Source organism: Leopardus geoffroyi, chromosome C1 (assembly GCF_018350155.1).
Source record: "Leopardus geoffroyi isolate Oge1 chromosome C1, O.geoffroyi_Oge1_pat1.0, whole genome shotgun sequence".
Classification (NCBI taxonomy): domain Eukaryota; kingdom Metazoa; phylum Chordata; class Mammalia; order Carnivora; family Felidae; genus Leopardus; species Leopardus geoffroyi.
In genome coordinates, this window is record NC_059328.1 from 79084166 (window position 1) to 79093338 (window position 9173).

Sequence of the window (9173 nt, forward strand, 5' to 3'; positions counted from 1 at the left end):
TAGATTTCATTGGCTCATGCCATATCTGCATTACGGAAAAGAGAAGAGTGTCTTGTCTAGTGTGGACTTGTCATATAAGAATAGCAAATTGACATGTTTTCATTATATGCACATATTTAATAGTCCTAAAGGTAGCTTAAAGGAATAGAGAGGAGATGGTATTTCAGTCAGAGCAATAATGAACTGCTAATTTCCATGACTTTATAAGTTAAATGGGTATAAGAGTTGATATTAGTAATTTAACTTTTTAGTACTTTAAGTGCTAAAAATGACTGCAGGGGATCATAATTTCTAAGAAAATGGTTGTTTTACTAAATTCATATAAATAATGTTTGTATGTTGGCTAAATTTGGTTTCTTTTATGATCTTGGCTAAAGTTAAGAAAATGTGTAAAATTTTAAGTTACCTGTGCTTGTTATTGTCTTTGTGTGGAAGGTATAATTCCAAATGTTATAGTAGGATTAAGTTCTTGAATTTTTAAAAATTACTTTTAAATGATTTTCAAACTTTGAAAATATTTTAAAATTCAGATTTTACTTAAAAAGTAGTATGTAATATAAAGGCTTATGTTCTTTTTTTTAATGTTTATGTTTTTTGGAGAGAGAGAGAGCGAGCAAGCATGAGAGCACTGGGGGGGGGGGGGGGGGGGAGGGGGAGAGGGCAGAGAGAGAGGGAGACACAGAATCCAAAGCAGGCTTCAGGCTCTGAGCTGTCAGCACAGAGCCCAAGGTGGGGCTCGAACTCACTAACCATGAGATCATGCCCTGAGCCAAAGTCAGGCACTTAACTACCCAATGAGCCACCCAGGTGTCCCAAGGCTCATATTCTTTAAGATACAGTTTACATTTTGGGGCCTTTTCTAGAGAAAATGTGTGTTTTGTCGGCCTATTATTATAATATTTTATCTGTTAGTGGAAAATGCTAGTGTCTTAGATAAGCAAAATTAGCAAAATACATAAGCTATGTATATAGATTTGGAATCCAAGGGCTTTCTATTTGGGTAGGCTCGTTGAAATTATTCCTGTGTTCCTTAAGCAGACTGAGTTAAAAAAGTAAAAGTTGGAAACCTAGAAACATGGCATAAGAATTAAAAAAGGAAGTGCTGGGTTAAATTTTTTAATAGAGAATGAACAAAATATTGATCCATACTTAATACTAAGTTAGGCTGAAAATACAAACCTTCCCCATTAAGATTTATATTGCAGTGAAAATACCATGATAAAACAGAATTTCATCTACTCACTGTGATTATTTGCCTTAGAAATAGCATGATTTTTTTTATTATAGCAAGTGGGTATAATTTTGGTTTTACATCTTAAAATTATATCCTTAACACAAGGAGGGCATTTATATTGAGAAGTAGTGCTGAACTCAGTTTAAGATAAGCCACTACTTATTTATAAATAAAATCATTTCATAAATTTAGGTATAGTTTTAGTTAAATAAAGTCATCTGTTTATTTCCTAAGAATCTCCTTATTGCTCTTCTCTTTTTTAAAGAAAACATTTATTTATTTTGAGAGAGTGAGAGAGCAAGCAGAGGAGGAGCAGAGAGAAATGGAGATAGAATACCGAGCAGGCTTTGCACTGTCTGCACAGACCCTGACATGGGCCTCGAGTTCATGAAGCGTGAGCTCATGACCTCAACCCAAATCAAGAGTCAGACCTGAGCTCAACCTACTGAGCCACCCCTGCTCTTATCTTTGAAAATTAAAAAAACAAGAAAACAAAAAACCCCACAAAACCTTAAGTTTTCTGGATGTTTAAAATGCTGTACTATGGAGGTGTTTGTATTAGTTTCCTAGGGCTGTCAAAACAATTTACCACAGGCTTGGTAGCATAAAGCAACAGGAGTTTATCTCTCACAGTTCTAGAGGCTAGAGCATGAAATCAGGGTGGTGGCAAGGTTGATTCCTTCTGGTAGCAGCCAGCAATCCTTGGCTGTAGACACATTACTCCATTTCCTGCCTTCAATTTTATAGCTTTACCCTTTGTCAAATCTCTCTTTATAAAGACAGGAGTCATTGAATTAAGGGGCCACCTTAAATTCAGGATCATCTCATCTCAAGATTTTTAACTTAATTACATCTGCAAACACCCTGTTTCTAAATAAGGTCCATTGACAGGTACTTGAGTTAGGACTTGGATGTTGGTGGAGATATAACAATTCAACCCACTTCACTATTACAGGGTTTTCTTGGGATGGTATATGGTTCAGTTACTAAAAATTGTGTTTCAAATCATTTTGTGCTGTTTACTCAAATGCAACAGCTCTTCTTTGAATACCTAGTAGTTGTTGTGAAGAGAGATGAAATATTAGGAGCCCTGTGTTAATTCTTAAATTATGAAGGGCACAGACATAACTAAATTTAAGTTGAGATGTCTTAAGTACTATGGAATATTTGTCCAAGTTCCGTAGGAACCTGAAGCAGCATTAGAGAAAGACTTCTTATTGAACAGAATGTCATTTGGATTTGGTTTGAAGGAGGATTGGTTTTGACTGGCAAAAATAGGATAGGATAAGGAACAGCATTAAATAAATTCAGAGATGGACTTTGGTTGAGGGGTGAATTCAAGAGCTATAGTTTAGAGAATGGCACAGTGTTGAGGTAGGTCATAATTTTTTTTTTTTTTTTTTCAACGTTTATTTATTTTTGGGACAGAGAGAGACAGAGCACGAACGGGGGAGGGGCAGAGAGAGAGGGAGACACAGAATCGGAAACAGGCTCCAGGCTCTGAGCCATCAGCCCAGAGCCCGACGCGGGGCTCGAACTCACAGACCGCGAGATCGTGACCTGGCTGAAGTCGGACGCTTAACCGACTGCGCCACCCAGGCGCCCCTGAGGTAGGTCATAAACATGAGAATTAAGCAACAGTGGAAAACGTGACTGCTGGTATCCAAATAGGTGCTATATCACCATAGAAATGAAATTGATTTGGACTGCAATATATGTAATATATGTACTTTGAAGAATGGGTTAGCTTAAATACAGACTAAAGGAAGAGAAAAGCTCAGTTCAAAATGAAGGAGCAGAGTAAGAATAGGCCTGGAGTTGAGATTGAACATATCTCTTGATATTTAGTGTCTGTTGTTTTCCAAGAGACTACTGGGAGGAAAATGTGAGGTAGATAGTTACTATCATCCCCTAGTGTTCTCTTTGCTGAGAATGTAAGAATGTGTATGTTTAGCTATTTAAAGGGGTCAGAGTGGCAAGAGGATTTGAGAAGGGAGAGATTACTTTTGTCTAGGGCCTGGCTGTGGAGGACATTTGAGAGAAGGTTATTATTAGGGAAGACTTAATGAAGGACTTTAAACTGGAACACGAATATTAGGAATCTGTAGAGAAGGGAGCATAATAATAATAGCGCATTCCAGAGTGCAGAAAGTGGAAGCAACGTCATGAAGCTGATGCACAGAAAAGGGAAGTACGTGGTGTGGTTGAGGCTGGACAAGATCAGGGATTCTGATGGGCCTGCTGTGATAGGACTGCCATGCTATAGCGTCTTGTGAGATTAATTTGGCTTTGGTATGTAGGATGATTTAGAGGAAAATGTGTGAGTGCCAGGCCTAGATTTACATCTAGGTAAATCTGAGGTAGCAGAAGCAGTGGAAATGGTAGTAATATGTCTGTGTGATTAGGGAGCTGAGGGGACAGTTGATGATTGAGCAAGTAAGGTGTCTTTTAAGTTTTGAGAACCTGGGATGCTAATGATGTTATTAAATGGAACAGAAGAGGGGCAGGCCTGCTCAGAAAACGGTAAAGAAGGAAGATAAGCTTGGTTGGAATAAACAGTTCATGCTTGGAAGTAACGTTAGAAGAAGTAGACTAGGACTGTATTATTGAGCAAGAATAGTGTTCATTGCTGCTGCTTCTGCTGGGCATTTCCCAGAAGCTTATTATGTTCTTTATTATTAAAAACTTGCTCATCATCATTCTTTTAAGCGAAGACCTAAAACACTCAAGTTTCTTTCTGGTGGTGGTGTGGCAGGTATATAGAAAATTTTCAATGACATGCTGTCTTAGTCAAGAAATAATTAGTTGAGAGATTTAAGGTGTCAGCTGAACAAGTGTTTTGTTGAAGAAAGTAATACCTGTATTTATAGTGGGAAATCATTGTTTTATTTTGAAGCAAAAGCACTTAGAAGTGTTTCCAAGAGACAACTTTGTGGGGCTTTTTCTAGGTGGACACTATTTTGTGGATTCAAAAGTCCATTTTGTGCTCCAAAGTGGTGTTGCATAAAAAGCAGCTTGTAATAAAAATCATAATAGGAAATGTTTTCTGAAAAGAATATTGAAAAAAAACTAATTGCAAATAGTTTGATTTTTAAAGCGAATGAGGCAAAGACTGTTGAAAAATTTAATGCTAATAAAGATATTTCTAAGATACTCAGTGATAAAGTATCAGGTGATTTTATTGGCTAAAACTAAAAAACAGCATTAAAATATTTCAAGAAGTTACTGAAATTGACTTTTTTGAAAAATTACACTATTTTGTCTTTGGTATTGAGAAGTTTAAATTTAGGTTTAGAAAATGACAAGTATTTTGTTATAGCCCAGTAATAGGGAACATTGAAAACTAATTAAATATCACAATCAACAAGTAATTCGATCTCTTTTATAAGTAACCTGCAGTAGTCTCCAATTGTGGATTTTCCTGTGATAGAAGTTATTCTCACCTGAGGGAAAACTACTTTTCCATATCTAAACCTGGCTTGGAGTAAATAATGCTAATTTGTTTCTCAAGTATTGCTTTTCTGCTTAACCCAAGTTGTATCTCAGTTGAAACCAAAAAGAATTAGTGAAGCAGTCCTAAAAGAATGAAGGTGTGGTTTAGAAGAAAAAGGCATTGATATAGAAGGGTGGATGTAAGAGATGAGAAAAACAGGGGACGAAATCTTTTATCAACTCTGTTGTTCCCCTCCCCCCCCCCAAAAAAGGTTTACTATTTTCTAACTATGATATAAAAATATTTTAGTAAAAAATACGTACAATAGGAGACTTTATGAAAATCCTTCCATTCTACAGTCCAGAGATAATGGTATATAAATATGGCCTTAAACTTCTAGACTTTTTATTTACTTATTTTTACTCAAAGATCATTCATGTTATTTTGTAACTTCACTTTTCACTTAAGAAACTGGGCCTCATCTTTGCACTAACAAATCCTGTGTTCTAGGCATCGTGCTGGGTGCAGTGGATAGAATAGACATATTCTCAGCCTTCAGGGATGAGTCTAGCAGGGGTTTGTATATTATGATACATTGTGGTCAGTGCTTTGAAAGAGACATGTAGAGACAGCATATAAGGACACAACCTGAGTTTGAGGGATCTGGCTAAACTCTGGAGCAACGAATGACAAAGCTGACTTAGAAAATATGAATAGTTAATGAGTCCTGAATACTAGTCTTTCTCTCCATTTATACTGTCAACTAAGTCTTAAAGGGCAGACTCTCTGCTTTTGTGTTATCCAAAGTACTGGACATACTAATACTCAAATTTTTCTTATTTTAAAATATTAAGCCTTCCTCTATAATACTGTGATAATTGTAACTTGTATTACGTGCTTTGAGGATATAAAAGTATTGCATCCTGATCTTCCCTTGGGTGCCAAAAGTCAAATACTCCTTTGATATGGGCCATCTGCATAATGTTTTCTCATCTTTCCCTGTTGCCCTGTCTAAACTGGTCTTTGTTCATCCTTTTCTCCTTTGCTGTATGTCCAAAGGATAGTGAAGTAGTAATTGCTAGCACATTTGTTTTTAAATTTATGTCCCTTTGGCATTTAAGAATTTTACAGTAGTTTGTATTATACTTAATAAGTTGCTTTTCAGTCATATGTACCATATATGCCTTAATTCTGAGATCCTTTACAGCAAAAAGACCTTTATGGGTGAAGGAATCAATCATTCTTTGTTCAGAATTTTCCTTTATACCTGTATGCCCTGATTGCCCACTGAAAAGTCAGCATTTGAAAAAGTCAAGGAGAGCTTCTCTGTTGAGATTCACTGAATGCTTTTTCTGCAACATTTGGGAAATAGGTGTTTTCCCATGGTGGTATTCTGACCACCACTTTATTGTAGTATAACCTGTGGACAGTATTGTAGAATATAGAATTCCAAAAGAAAAAGGTTGAGTTTTCTTTTATATTTCATGTAAAAACAATCCGGTTCAGTTTCTTAAGCTCCCTGAGATAATATGGTGTTTCCCCTTTCTACTAATAATTCTTACGAATTGAAGTAATACTTAAAATGACAATCTGTTTTTAACTGAGAATATTTTGATTTTCTTTAAAAGGAATTAAGTTATTTCACTCATTTATGGCTTCATTCAGAAATATGTACATATACCAACACACTAGTAATGTCTGTTTCCGGTATAATATTCATCTGTGCCATTTTTGTTTTAAATTTTTATTTTGAAATCTATATTCACAAATTGCTACACACACACACACACACACACACACACACACACAGGCACAGAGTCCCTGTGTACTCCTCAGTTTCTCTTAATGGTAATTTCTTGGATATAATACAGTATCAAATCTAGAAAATTGATGTTATAATCCAGAGTTTATTCAGATTTCACCAATTTTATTTTATTAAAAAAAATTTTTTTTTTAACGTTTATTTATTTTTGAGACAGAGAGACAGAGCATGAACGGGGGAGGGTCAGAGAGAGAGGGAGACACAGAATCTGAAACAGGCTCCAGGCTCTGAGCAGTCAGCACAGAGCCCGACACGGGGCTCAAACTCACAGACCGCGAGATCGTGACCTGAGCTGAAGTCGGCCGCTTAACTGAGCCACCCAGGTGCCCCAAGATTTCACCAGTTTTAAAAGCATTCATTTGTGTGTTTATATAGTTGCATGTTATTTTATACACAGATCTGGGTAACTACCACAATTGAGATACAGAATTGTTTCACCACAGACTGCCTTTATAGCCACATTCCCTTTCTTTCCTCCATTCCTAACACCTGGCAACCACTAATCTGTTTTCCATCTCTATTTTTTTTTTTTTTTTTAAGAGTATTACATTTAAAGCAATCATAAGGTATGTAACCTTTTAAGATTGTTTTTTTGCTCCACTAACCATAATTCTCTTGAGGTCCATCTGGATTGTTACACGTATCAATAGTTGTTCCTTTATCCCATGGTATGGATGTAGCAAAGTTAAACCATTCACTCTTTGAAGGGCATGTGGGTTATTTCTAGTTTGAGGTTGTTAAATATGAAGCTGCTATATATATAATTTGTGTACAGCTTTTTATATGAACATTTTTATTTCTGAGGTTCATGTATTCAAGAGTATAAATGCTGGGTTGCATGGTAAGTGCATGTTTAATTTTGTAAGAAACTGCTAAAATATTTTCTAGTGACTACCATTTTATATCCCACCAGCAGTGTATGAATGATCTAATTTTTCTTGCATCCTTGCCAGCATTTGGTAACTTTTAGAAAACATAAGTTGATACAAAGTGTTACATTAGTTTCAGCTGTTGGTAATTTATTTTAGCCATTTGGGTAGTGATACCTCATGATTTTAACTTGAATTTCCCTAATGGCTAATGATGCCATCCACATAGTTCTTCAGGTTGTTTGCCCACTTTATAACCAATTTTTTTTTTTTTTTTTGAGCTTTGAGAAGTTTTTATGCATTTGACCCTTGAACAAGATGAGTTTGGGCTGCACAGGGTCAGCTGTATAATCTAGTCTATTTTCAGATAGGGAGCAGTTTACTTTTTCCAACCCCACAACAGGATCTTTAGTGTAGCAAAAGTTTTTACTTCTGATGAGGCCTGGCTTATCAGTTTTTCCTTATATGAGTCATGCATTTGGTGTCAAGGGTGAAAATTTTGTCCAGCTCTAGGTCCTGAAGATTTTCTCAGTTTTTTGAAAAGCTTTATAGCTTTTTACATTAAAGTTCATGTTTTCACCTGTCTGTTCCAATTGCTGTAGCACTATTTGTTCACAAGGCTGTCTTTCTGTATTGCTTTTGCATCTTTATTGAAAATCAGTTGGACTTGTTTGGCGTATTTCTGGAATCTCTGTTCCATTATGTGTCTACCCCTCCACCAGTATCACACAGTGTTGATTACTGTAGGCTTAATTCTTGATTCATTTTTTCCTTATTTTTCTAAAAAATTGTCTTAGTCCTTTCATCCTGGTCTTAGTTTTTTGCCTTTCCATATGTTTTAGAGTAAACTTCTCTCTGTCTACAAAAAAACCTTGCTGGATTTTGATAGGAATGTTAAATTTACATTTAGGGAAGAATTGACCATTTTACTGTTTTGAGCCTTCCAATCCATGGAGCATGGTACATCTCTCTACTTGTTTGGGTCTTTGATCTTTCATCAACTTTTGATAATTTTCAGCATACAGATCTTGTACAGGATTTGCTAAGATTTATACCTAAACGTGATTTTCTTTGGAGTGTGATTGTCAGCAGTATTGTTTTTTTGTTTCCAATTTGGTTTTGAATACCAAGCAAAATCCAGCAAAATAGAACTCCAAAATGTGTCTTGTTAAGCTGTTGCCTTTTCTTTCAGCTTTGCCCTACAAATAGCAGTACTAGTCCTTTTGGAATTGAAATAAAGGTAGGGTAGAAACATTAGGTTTATTAGTCCCTCCTTCCACTTGTTATCCAGTGTAGAAATGAACCCTTTGACATCTGATCATTATTGCCACTTGAGAACTTCCAGGAGTGGGAGTGTTGGATAACAGGTTCTTCATTTTGCTGTTGACTCATGGTCATTGAAGACCTCCAAATTTTCCCCTGCTTGGCATTTTCTTGCTTTTTTCTTTCAGATACAAGATACAGAGTCCCATCTCAGTGTTCTGTCTTTCATGTAACATCATCTTAGGTGTGGATTCTTTATTCTATGCCCTTTTCCCAGACATACAGTAAAGTGTAGTCTAGCTCTAGTTTGTAATGACACAAACCTTACAGAAACCCAGACACCTGAAAGTGATGGCAGTGCAGAAGCAGAAAGGTGCCTAAGGAATTCTATCAGCTTGGAGGGGAAGAGTGTCTTGTCTGGATGTTAAGGAAATACCAATAACAAACTAATTTCCACCAAGCATTGGACTCTTATGTGATTTTAACCAAGATATAAGATGCTACCTAAAATGTTTCTATAGACAAAGAAATAGACTCAAAGGAAGTTTGATT

General features: G+C 36.1%; 1 long non-coding RNA gene across 1 annotated transcript; it reads left to right on the forward strand.

Moving 5' to 3' along the window:
• Positions 1 to 2296: 2296 nt before the first annotated feature.
• LOC123598247 lies at positions 2297 to 7669 on the forward strand. The gene is made up of 2 exons (XR_006712461.1): positions 2297 to 2608; positions 2845 to 7669. It is a non-coding gene; the product is annotated as an uncharacterized LOC123598247 (long non-coding RNA).
• The last annotated feature ends 1504 nt before the right edge of the window (positions 7670 to 9173 follow it).